At 34.2% G+C, this 12,833-nt stretch overlaps 1 protein-coding gene across 1 annotated transcript in view; it reads left to right on the top strand.

Moving 5' to 3' along the window:
- Positions 1-547: 547 nt before the first annotated feature.
- LOC134530892 (phosphoserine phosphatase) overlaps positions 548-12,833 on the top strand; it is an 85,210-nt gene continuing 72,924 nt past the window's right edge. Inside the window, exon 1 of the mRNA XM_063366171.1 lies at positions 548-638. The gene's annotated coding sequence lies outside the window, so the exon portion shown is untranslated. The remainder of the gene's footprint in view (positions 639-12,833) is intronic.

The following is a 12,833-nucleotide window of genomic DNA, read 5'->3' on the forward strand; positions in this document are numbered from 1 at the left end:
CTGTTCTATGGTATCTGTAGCTAATGTTGTTCACCTCAAGCCTCGAGTAATCTGGTTGTATTAAAGTTTCGACCTCAAATACAAAAGATGTCATAACGTATAAATTGAAAATTGTCACATGGCAGTCATCCCATAGGTAATCAAGTTTGTTTTCCATTAAGATTTACGTGACAGCTGGATTTCAAATTTTTTTTTCAACCTGGCCAGTCTTGAAGCAGGTTATGAAAATGTTCATCTTACACGTGTAATCAACGTGCGTCCTCCTATAGACTTCGCTCACTTTTATGAACTCCATAAATAAAAACTTCAGTTGCTGCAAATATAACTAGGGTAACTTTTTAAATTCACGGTGAAATGAAAAAGCCAAGCTTCCTTTGTCGCGAGGTTAAACACGACCCGCTCCCGCCCCGCGAGGTTGGCAGCGCCGGTGGCCGCACGAGTTAGTTCCCGCGCCCGCCGCTACGGGGCCAAGGTCGCTGCCGCATGACGTCAGGAGCGCTTGGTTTGAAATGTTCAAACAGCGGGCGTCACGCAGCAGTCAAGCGAGCGCGCCGCAGCTGTTGTTATTGGAGTGTTCGAGCCCTCGGCGCTTCGCCGTCTGCCCGAGAGTAATCTAGGAACATCGCGGCGCTTCTAAGGTAAGCGTGGATCATTTAAAAACATTTTTTTTTCTATAAATTATTTTCCAGTTGACTTGCTACACAGTAAAATATTTTCCGTACTTTAAAGAAAAATTCATTTGCAAACCAGTTGCTAAGAAATATTTTGTAATACTACAATAAATAAATTTTTAAATTTATATAACACATGGCTATTATTTTGGCATACATAAAATAAGTTTTTCGAGAAAATACTGAGTTCTTATTACGAAAATTGGCACCTAATTTTATATTTTAATTTCTGTTTCTTTCAAGCATTTTTTTTTCAAACCATGGAAACTATAAACGAACATTCAACCATTTGACTTTTTTTGTTGTTTTACCATGCTTACTATGTGTGAAGTTAATACTAGAAAGCTATTCAGGGAACAGTTCACAAATAACGTTAACTGTTGGACGTACTGGGACAACACAGAGCATGAATGCCCGGGTAAGAATCCGAACCCGGTATTACTGCGAAAACTAACGTGTAGTAATGTAAATGTACAAATTTACAAATATCTGTAATTTTATATAAATAATTATGCACAAGTTACAAAAAAAGTACAGTGTAGCATAGTACTGTGTGTTAGGTTATTTAGATAGCATATCTGATCGTATTCATGAAATTGGGGGTACCATTCTATGCTGAGGCTGTTTTTTTTTTCACACACACTCTAACTATGAATGAGAAAAAATTGTTAAAATAAGTAAAATTTCTATCAAAAACGAACGAAAAACGCTTCACAGAAATCGGGAAAACCCTACTTGCTTAATTCAGTGACCTTGTTAAAATTAATTTTATAATTATTCCCATTCAATCTGAGCGAATTATGCAACCACGGACTCTCAATAACAGTGTATTTCAACAATTCGCCAATCGTATCAGTATTTTGACTAACTTCACCTATTACCATACCTGAATCAGCTTAAAGAGTTCATTTTAATATTCTCACCATGAGCAAATGCAGTAAGGGGCGTAGCCAAAATTGGGAATCAGATGACATTTTTCCTTATGAAATCTGTAACAAACAAAATTGAGCCTGGTATAAATATTTTTATAGATGCAAATTTGCGAAATGTTTATGATATTGCGCGTATGGCATGTTTACTTTTATTGCTACTTGCTGGTGTGTGTTATTTAAAGTATAATGTAAAAGTGCCTCGTCTAAGCTGCCTACACATAACACAAAAAAATAGACGAGACTAATTTATACAAATCATTGTAGTAATGTCAAATGTGGTCTAAAAAATATTCTTGTTAGGGCCCTTAATGCCTTCCAATGTGTATCCTTCTAAACCATGTCATAATTTAAGTTGCATGGCCAAATTAATTGATAACTTTCCTTGATAATATATGTGTAATTATTATAACAGTAAAATGTATCAATAACACACTAAATGTGTGTAATTGTTTTTCAGGAATGGGTTCCTGACATATCCTTTCTTTTAACCAGCGGAATTAGTGGGAGACGGCTTGCACACTAAAGCACTTGTCAAATTTAAGCTACAACAATTATTACGAAAACAGGTTTTAAAATATTTCTGTTCCCCGGGGAGAAAAGAACTTAAGCCCTTTTGATTAGCGTGCGGACCAGCACACTCCTTTTTTATTTTTATTTTTAAAAAAGGGAGGAGGGGCTTTTCAGCACACTCGATCGTAGAAAAACACAATTAACAACTTACGTTTTCAAAATATTTTGTAGCAAGTAACTCTGTAATTCTTCTTACCCTTGTGATCGGCGAAAAAATAGTATTTTAAGTGACTTAGTTACACTGTATTTTTTTTTGTAAATGGAATAGAAATATTCATGCAAAATTACAAGAAATTTAAATTTGCGCATTTATATTAAAATAACACTACACAATTGTGTTACCCGGTTGTGTTCTCCCAGTACCTCCAATAGTTAGAGTTATTTGTAAACCGTTCAATGAATAACTTTCCAGAATTAACTATGCACATTAATTAGCACGGTAAAAGAAAATAAAGTTCAGTTATTGAATATTCGCTTATCTTTTCCATGTTTTAAAATATATACTTGAATGAAAGTTCAAATAAAATATAAAATTAGGCACGAATTTTCGTAAAAAGTACTCAGTATTTTCTCGAATAACGTATTTCATACACGCAAAAATAACATTAGCCATGTGTTGCACAAGATTGAAATATCTTTCATTTAGTATTACAAACTATTTCTTGGGAAATGTTTTCCAAAGTAAAAATTCAGAAAAATCTTTTCAGTGTATTTTATTGTGAGTCACGGACGTTCTGTATTGCAGTGTGTGTTTCCTCATTGGCTGAGATAAGTGCGAAAAGAGCCAATAGGGGAAGATACATGGCAAATGCGGACTGGCTGTATTTTAGCCTATCTAGCGTTTAAATTTTTCCGCGATATATCGTCATCTCTATTCACAAACCATTCGCACAACTATTCACATACAAACATACATTCACAAATCAGAGTAAACAAATTAATCCACATGAATTCAATTGAAATACTACACGTCATAAAAATAACTAAATGCAAAACAATACGGACACAAGAATTTCTTGGATTCATTCGGCAGCTAGGTCCAATTGGAGCGCGTGTCAAGTCGGTCAAGAGTCATTCAAATAAACTGCTGCACAATCACTGAAGCAACAAAAATGCAAACGTTTTATGTAAATTTCAAAGAAATACTATTTATGGTGCGACTTCCGGAAAATATTTATATGTTTTTTTTTTTTTTTTTTTTTTTTTTTTTGTTGCTGTTTCATGCTCCATAGACTCCAAAAACATCGTCAACTCAAAATTGTGCGTGTGTATGCAGTGGCGGATCCAGGATTTTGGTTTGGGAGGGGCTTGACCCAGCTGAGGCTAGGCTTTATCAAGGCAAACACTAAAACAATAGTGGATCCAGATGCTTTTGGAGGGGGCTTGAGCCCCTTAGCCCCCCCTCTGGATCCGCTACTGTGTGTATGTGTATATGTATATATATAATCACAATTTTTTGCGCCATTTTCACAAATCACTTCCATACTGATACATAAAATCTAGAAATGGAAAATCAGGGTCAGTTCGTTAATGGATAATATTCAACCAAAGGGGTAGAAACGGGGAAGGTTTTATGAAAAAACAGTAAAATCACTGTAACTCTCATAATATGGAAAATATCACATCCGTATGAAAGTATTATAGGTAACTCGTAGGAGTAATACCAAAATCTTTTGTTTTTGATACGACCAACCATAAGTGTAAGGGGTTGAAAAAATAAGGTTTGGAGGACAAAAAAAAATCATAACTCCCTTCGTAGGCACAACATCGAATTCGTTCGCATGTTTTTAAATCTTATAATGTTTATATAAAACTTTTGTCTGAAATAATATTTGATCTGACGAACCATTGCTGCTAGGGGTTGGGAACAAAAGAGAAGAGTAGTAAAATTTAAAAAAAAAAAATCCTCACTCCCTTAGAAGAAACACTATCAAATCCGTCCAAATTATTTGTAAATCCTATAACTTTTATTTTAAACTTTTTTATGAAACAATATTTGATGAGACGAACCATTGTTGCAGGGGGTTAAAATTATAAAGGGTATAATTTAAAAAAAAATCACATATATTCCCTACCATGTACACTATTAAAACAGTCCTGTTTTTATTGTAACACCTTAAATTGTTGTCTAAAACTTTCGTCTGAAATAATTTTTCTTACGACCAACTGTTACTGCAAGGGATGGAATAAACAAGAGTTGGAGCACAAAAAAAATTTCATCTCTCTCGTCGTAGGGACACCATCAAATTTGTTGGATTCTTTGTAAATCTTATTATTTTTATCTAAAACTTTGTCTGAAACAATTTTTGGTTAGAAGAGCCTATGCTGCAAGGAGTTGAAAAAAAAAATAAGGAATAGAATTTAAGACAAATCCTTAACTCCCTTAATAGTTACTCTACAAAATCCGTTGAAATTGTTTGTAAAACTTATAATTTTTATTTGTATTCTAGCCTATCGCGAAATGAGGTTCGAGAATATTTTTCAGGTCTCTAGTCATTGGGTGTGGTCGGGGGGCGGGGTTTTCCTGCACTCGATGGGGCCAATGAGAATGTGGGTAACGTTCTGCTGCACGTCTAACGATTCGCCAACACTAAAATAAAAAGCTACAGTGTTTCGTGAAATACCTTGACACGAAATGTAATCGCGAAATAAAGGTGTCCCTAGCCATAGTCCTCTTGAACCGCCATTAGTTGCTTAGTGCGCGATATTCCCCGGTGCTAGGTTGTGCTCCACAGGCGTGTGCAGAATCAAGGTCGATGTGCTTCCTAGTCACATCACCTCTTATCTCAGGGTCGCGCGTGATTCGCGTGTTTGTCACTGGCTTCTGCACAGAAAAAGAAAAGAAATAGAATTCGGTACGTTTACAAATAATTCATTTGGAAACCAGTTGCCAATTAATAGTTTGTGATACTACAAGAGAGCTTTTGCAACTTTGTACAACACATGGCTATGGTTATTTTTGCATCAATGGAATACTTTCTTTTAGAAATAATACTGAGTATTTCTTACCAAATTTTATAATTTAAGTGATTTTTCATTCAAGTAATATTTTTTTTTTTCAAATCATGGAAAAGATAATCGAATATTAAACTATTTGAATTTATTAGTATGCTTATTAATAAGCGCAGTTAATATTGGGAAGCAAATTTGAAAATTTAGAAGTCTAGTCTTTCGGGTTTACTGTAATCGTATAACTAACTGTATATGGATCAGTTGAGTCTGTCCAGGAGAGTAAATAATCCGCGAAATAACCGTGGCTCCACTGATAGACATTTAAGATAGCATGCGCTCTTAAGATGTGACCATGCCACGGCAGCACAAAATTTCATGTTCATGTCTCACTTTTCATAGCGGTACTGGAAACAATCAATCAATTTTTAATCCTCAAAACCTCACCTCAGTCAAAAAATAATTATTACGTAAAAATGGTTGATTGAAATCCAATATTTTCATTATGTCGTTTTATCTTTTAAGTATTTTAATTTCATTATATCTAAACATTAACTGCCAAGAAAATAAAAAAAGTTAATATTGCCCTAAAGGTTTAAACAAACCTTATATCTCATATGCATATACTTAATAAGATTCTCTTGTAAAATACTTCCATCTTTCCCTTTAAAAATAAGTAGTTTGACTTGTCTGTATGAATGGACTAGGTAATAAAATCTTTCCATTTAATTTTTATCCACTTTCGACGTCCGAATGTGTTGAAATTTTGCATACATATAAAGAACCTCTGACAATAAAATATTTTGATGATTTAAGATCTTGGTGTTAAGGGGGAGTGGGGAGGGAGGTCAGTGGGTCAGAAAAATCTAATTTTGAGCTATGGGTAATAACTATGTATTATGTGTATCCATGAGGTTGGGGCATGGTGGGGTTTTACCCCGGGGTCGACTGTGCCCCTGGAAAGGGGTGGTTAAAGACCCAAAATTTCGAAAATTTTATAAATCAATGCTTTTTAGATTTTGAGTGTTTCCGATCCAAAAGGTCGGGTTATGGGGGAAAATGTGCCCGGGATTCGAGTTTCTCCCCCTCGCAGGGGGAGGGATTAATGACCTTGAATTTCGATGCTGTGTAGAACACTGGGACTGATTTTAGGACAAACCCGTACTCAGTTAATGTGTATGTAATATAAAGAATATCCCTGCCGAGTTTCAAGCCTGTAGACATATGCTTGAAAGACGGTCAAGAGCTTTCATTTTACCTTGAACTCACATCTCTAGATCAGTCTTCCTTTAAGTTAGCTTTTCAAAACCATAAACGTTTGTTTTTTAATTTCATAAAAATTTTTAATTGGCAAGCTAAAACCGTTGTTGACTTAATTTTTATTAATTAATGTATGCAGTTCTGTGGTAGTGAATATTTATGACTCATTTTAAGTTCATTCTAACAAATAAAGACTTACCTCACTCATATTTAAATGTTTTATTTGTTTCAATTACTCATAGTCAATATTTTTATTTTATTTTGAGACTAAAAATAAAAAATATATACTTATAGTTTAAAAAACACTTTTATATTTAAATGAACTAAAAATAAAATACAAAATAAATTTAATTTTTTTTGTTCAAAAGCCAAATAATGCACCATAACTTTGAATAACTAAAAGCGTGGGGTGCTTGATATTATTTGTCATAAATTTTCTATCAGTAATAACAACATGATTTGTAACAGATTTTCAATCTCTAATATGGCCAATACGAATTTTTTTTGGATATATAGTCATTACGGAAATGACTATATGAACTTAATAACAATAATAAACTTAAAATTAGTAATGGGGTGCTGAATATAATTTGTCTTAAATTTTCCTTCTCTAATTTTAAGACATAGTCATTACGAAAATGAAAGAAGAGAGCGACCCACGCTTTTAATTACTTATACAGAGTTGTGGTCATTATTCGGCTGTTGGACAAAACGTTAAATTAAATTTTATATTTTTAATTTTTAGTTAATTTAACGATAAAAGCGGTTTTTTTTTTAAGTTTTTAACTATAAGTTTATTAATTTTGGTTGCGCTCGGTACAGGAAAATTTTAAAGTTGAGCTTCTTCACTTTGCCGTAATGGAAGAATGTCAGTAACCCATTTTCTAAATAAAAAAAAAATTGCACACATTGTTACATTTTACGGTTAGCATAATTACACATAGGGCCTACATTATCAAGGCGAGTTATAAATTGATTTGGCCACGAAACTTAAATTATGACATGGTTTAGAAGGATACATATCGAGGGGCATTAGAGGCCCTAACAATTTTTTTAAGGTCGTGAATAACCGTACTGCAAATTATTTGTAGAATCTAGTGTCGTCTGTTCCGTGTGTGCTTTTTACCTGCCCATGCGGCACGTGGCCATGTGGCAAGCCGTGGGTTCTATTCCAACTTCCCGGCATGATTCAAATTTATGAATATGAAGGTCGACATCGTGAAAACGTATCATTGAAAAGGAATAGGTGGGGGAAATGTGATTGCCCCAAGAAAACCCAAGGGCTAAAGGCAACGATTGCCAAGTTTCCCACTTGCGAAAATATCCTGGTTTGATCCCGCCAGGAATTGAATCCTGATCAATCCAATTACCATATCTCTAAGCGTATAAGTAGCCTCTGCTGGGTCGTCTGGAGCACGCTAGAGAGTCAGATTTCCCGTCAGCCTCTGCGCACGACGGCGCGACGCAAAGTAAAGTCAAGGCGTCACGATCATGTAGTTAGAAGTTTGTTAAACCCAGGCGTGCATCGTAATGAGCGGGCGATAGTTCGGCGCGCATGTGGTCATGCACCCACGGGTCAGAATCCTTTCAGGACACGACAACGCAATCTGAAACTTCAAAATTATGAAAGCTTTCAAGATATGTCCGAGTTAATTTACTTAAAGTCGTTAAAATTTTGCATCTATGCGATTTATACGCTGAATAAACAATGTAAGCATTTTTAACCTTTATTATGTTTTAAATAATGATTGGAATGGCAAGCAACTTGGAGACAAAATAAATCATTAAAAAAAAAAAAAAAACAACTTTAGTTAGCAAAGACGCACGATGAAATATAAATTTCAAAATGAATAATTTAATTCGTTTGCTTCTATCCATTAACCCAGTAAAATATTTTTTAACCTTTTTAAAAAAAATATCTTAGTTAATTGGTTGTGGTTTGCTTTTAATGTAACAATTTCGATTATGTTAACCTGATGATTACTTAATACGTTAAAAATACAACTATTTTTGTTTACAAATTTGCAAAATCAGTATCTAGGTCATATATGTCTTAATATTAAATGCTTTGTTATATTTTAATTTAGAATACAAAAATTATAAAATGAATTATATTATGTTCATACAGTTATATTATTTGAGATTCATAATTTATTGCAAAATAAATTATGTTAGAACCTTTTTTTGTAACCATAAACAATTATATTTCCTTTTTTCGTCACATAAGTCACGAAGGTTTCGTTAACAGCTGTTTGGCTGTTATCTGCTCCTTGTCTTAGCCTTGTGTTGATACATTCCGTTACGATATCATGTGTTGTTTAAAAAAACATACACTTATCTTATCTCTTTTAACTGTTTATAAATGAGCTAAGTCCACATGTTTCCTTTACGATGAATATATTGCTACACTACCTACAGCAGATAAACCTCTGACACAAAAATAACAGGTCACTCGTGTCCTTACAGACAAATATTGCCACAATATGTTTTTGAAGTGAAACTACTTGAGCTGGTAGGTTGCTTGAAATATTTTATTTATGTTGCATCATTTTCATGTTACGACGGGATTGTAATTTACCACTTATCCACAAATTTTACCCGGACTTAAATCACGAGAAAACGAATACAGATTTACCGCAGAAGTGGAATGTGGTAAACGTCATAAACGAGTATATACTAAGAATACTATTATTCATACATAAGGAGAAACGCTATTTACAAAAAAAAATCTAGATATTCATTTATACAACACAAGAAACTCCAATAAATTGAGGATAACAGGTCATAATACCAGTCAGTATGAAAAGGGCACAAATTACATAGGCATAAAAATCTACAACTTATTGCCACAAAATGTCACAAATATAACTGATTTACCTATATTCAAAAGAACAATCAAACAAGTTCTGTTAGAACATCCTTCCTACTCTCTGATAGAATTCTTTGACCTAATAACAGATAAGAAAACTAAACTCTGGTAAATTTTATTTAAATACATCACAAAACGAGAAAAATATTGATTTTTGTAAACTAACTCTTCACTCTGAGGTTTAGACTTCAGTTTATACAATTTCTTGTGTACCCATGTTCTTTTTTATGTACCCATGTATTTTTTTTTAAATTTTAATCTCTCTTTCTTACTTTTGAAATGTAAAAGTACTGTGTAATATTTAGTTTTTGTGGTTGTAAAGTTTGTTTGTATATATGTATATATTTGTATTAATTGACTTGTTCTGTATCCCGGAGTACTTACCTTCATATGGGATCTACAGAACCAAAATTGAATAAATAAATAAATAAATAAATAAATAAATAAACGTCGCTGTTGATTATTCTCATTTCTCTCACCAAATACCTCCCGTCAAAGATCATTAGTCAGAAATAAATTTTTATCGTTTATTATTAAAATTTTAACTCCGTTAGGGCATACCACATTATTTAGTGGAATAACTGAAAAATAATAATAACCTTTAACTAAAATAATACTAACGTCATGCTCTAACAGGCATTACGCCCCAACGAAGACATATCTTCGAATATAAATGGCAAAAATAATTATATCGAATAACGTATTGACTCAAAATATCTACCTCTCTCTTCCTCCCCCTTTTTTCTCTCATTCTCCTTCCCCTATTCCTCGACTTACAAACAAGTTTAAGGGAAAATATTTATACAGGAGATCCGAAGCGCAGTCAATGTAATGTTCGCCAGTTTGCAACACTAGCCTCAACTTTCATCTTGTATTTACAATACTATCCGTAACTTGGTATTCATAAGCACTGTTGTTAACGAAATATAAGTTGAAGTCATATGACTTGGCAACACAGCATTTTGGCCTCCTTTGCACACAACATATGTATTAAAATAACCACAGATTATAAAACAAGTTCGGTTATGAAAGAAGTAAAACGGCATCTTCTTTATTCTCGGCCACAGTTATTTTTTCGCAGTTTTCTTAGTTCAATGAAAGCCACGTTTGTTTTGAAACACTGCAATACAAAAAAAAACTAAACATATTTTGAAGTCCAGGTACCTAGGTTAAAAACTTAATATTTATTTTGCGAAGACTTCGAAGGTTACGTTCAGTTCTTAAGATATGTTTTACAATGTTATTTCTAGTAATTCTCTGCTAAATATAAATAAATACATAAAAAGTTTCTAAAATAATTTGAAAGCAAAGTTAACCAAATTGTAAGTATTTAAACACTTATATAGCCTTTAACACATAAACACATGAATAGAATAAATATATCAGTGAATTTTCTCACGTGATAAAATATAAAGTAGCTTAGGTGCGCTAAATAAAATTTAATTATAAAATTTAATTACAAAATGTCTGTTACCATGAGTTATTACTCAGTTTAGCTCTTTTTTCTTTAACTTAATCTTCTAAGAACAATATCATTAACTCCTGAAGGATGTTTCAGTAACATTTTCTTATTATTTTATATTTCACGTTTCACTTAATCTCACTTTCGTACATATTATTTCATAAGTCCACCATTCTGCCTTGATAGTTATGGTCAGTAGCAAGTTAACGTCACCATAGAGCATTGTGAATAGATCCAAATATATTTAACAACAGTAGCATGACTACTAACCTTAACAACGAGATAAGGCCACCCTAAAAAGTTAGTGATAGACCCACAGGTCCACCCAGGCTATGCCGGCTCAAATTCATCGAACTTCGCAGGTTCAATGACCTATAGGTAGAGACCGGAAAAATTCGCGGATTCATTTCACAATATGATAGGATCCAAACAACTGTACCTTTATATTGCTTCTCTGATTGGCTTACAGTTTATCTGAATGACTTTGAGCCAATGAAAAACCTTTAACCAAAAAAGTATCGAATCGCAAGCGTCCCAATTGACACGTGTCACGAGTCGGTAGCCAATGAGCAGGTGGCATTTGCCTGAGTATGTAGGGGATTGTGAAGTCTATCCTAGAGATCATCCAAAGCTCGAATTTTTGGTCTCTACCTATAGGATATTCTCCACAGGCACAAACGGGCAAATTACACATGTTCTTTGAAGCCTCAACTGGGAAACCTGTGACTCGATACTTCTTTGGTTGAGTGTCTCTCGCTGGCCCAAAGTCCTCCAGGTAAACTGTGAGCTACACGCAAGTAGTATAGGAATGGGCATACTGGGACTGGGTTCTGGGTGTGGATTGTGATTGTCGGTCCGCCATCTTGGATTTGTGACGTCACGGCGGCAAAAATTCCTCAAAATTCCTCAAAAATGACTCAAAATGACTCAAAAATTCCCGTTTTAAGAAAAAAATTCCCGTTTTCGAGGGAAAAATTCCCATTTCGAGGGAAAATTTCCCGTTTTATTCCTCAAAAATCCCAACGGCTAGAAATGTCCTGATAGAGGCTTAAGCATCCTTAACTCAAGCCTCAGTTAAGCCTCTATCAGGATGTGACCTTGACCTTTGACCTTGACCCCGACGGCCATCTTGGATCCACCATCTTGGATGACATCATTTCGTTTTCTCGAACATTCCGGCATTGTGTTATCCGCCATTTTGAATTATGACGTCACCGTTGCAATTTACGTTACGGCCGCCATCTTTAACTTTTTTATTCATTATCCGATTTTAACGAAATTTTTTTTTAAAATTATAAAAAAATTTAAATAATAAAATTTTAATAAATTTTTTTTAAAAATCACACATTAACGACACGGAGTTTGGAGTCCTCGGTTCGAACCCGGTGAGGGCAAAGAAAAATTAAAAATGGCGACCGATCCTTCCCCTACGGTGGACGCAGGCATACTGACTCCCTCCACTTTTTTCAAAGCATAAATATATCGTCAGGTAGTATGACGTCATGTCCGCCATCTTGTCCTCGTCTGCTGGAAGCCATCATCAGTGTATCGTCGGCGAGAGTGCGCTGACGCCATGTTAGTTTAATTCTTATCCGCTAGAGTGCAGTAATCATTTATTATTGCTGTGACACCCGACATCTTGTCATTTGGCTGCCATCTTGAAAATCCATAATTATTTAGCTAGAAATTCGGGAAAAATTCCAAAATGCATTAAATAAATTTGTAATCTATATACTGATCGATTAGGTCGACTAAGGTCCTTGGTACGATCTAGGACGATGCAAAAAAATTAAATATAACATCAATTTAACATAATAGTAACAGGTTCGAGGAATTAAACACCACAAGTTCTTTTACAAACATAATATTTATTACATAATGTCTATTCTACTACAGGATCATTTGCGAAAGCCAGCAATCTTATAATCATTTAGTTCCGCAGCGGTGTGAAATGACTAATTCTTAGCTCCAATCGGTTTATACTAGACAGAGTCCAGCCAGAACCTTTACAGACATAGTCCACCTCTTCTTGACAGAGTTTCTGGATACCGTTTTTAACAGTTTGCTTCACATCGTTAGAACTGTAAATTACTGCAGCCGATGTCTTGAATGCACACTTC

This window comes from Bacillus rossius, chromosome 3 (assembly GCF_032445375.1).
Source record: "Bacillus rossius redtenbacheri isolate Brsri chromosome 3, Brsri_v3, whole genome shotgun sequence".
NCBI classification, from domain to species: domain Eukaryota; kingdom Metazoa; phylum Arthropoda; class Insecta; order Phasmatodea; family Bacillidae; genus Bacillus; species Bacillus rossius.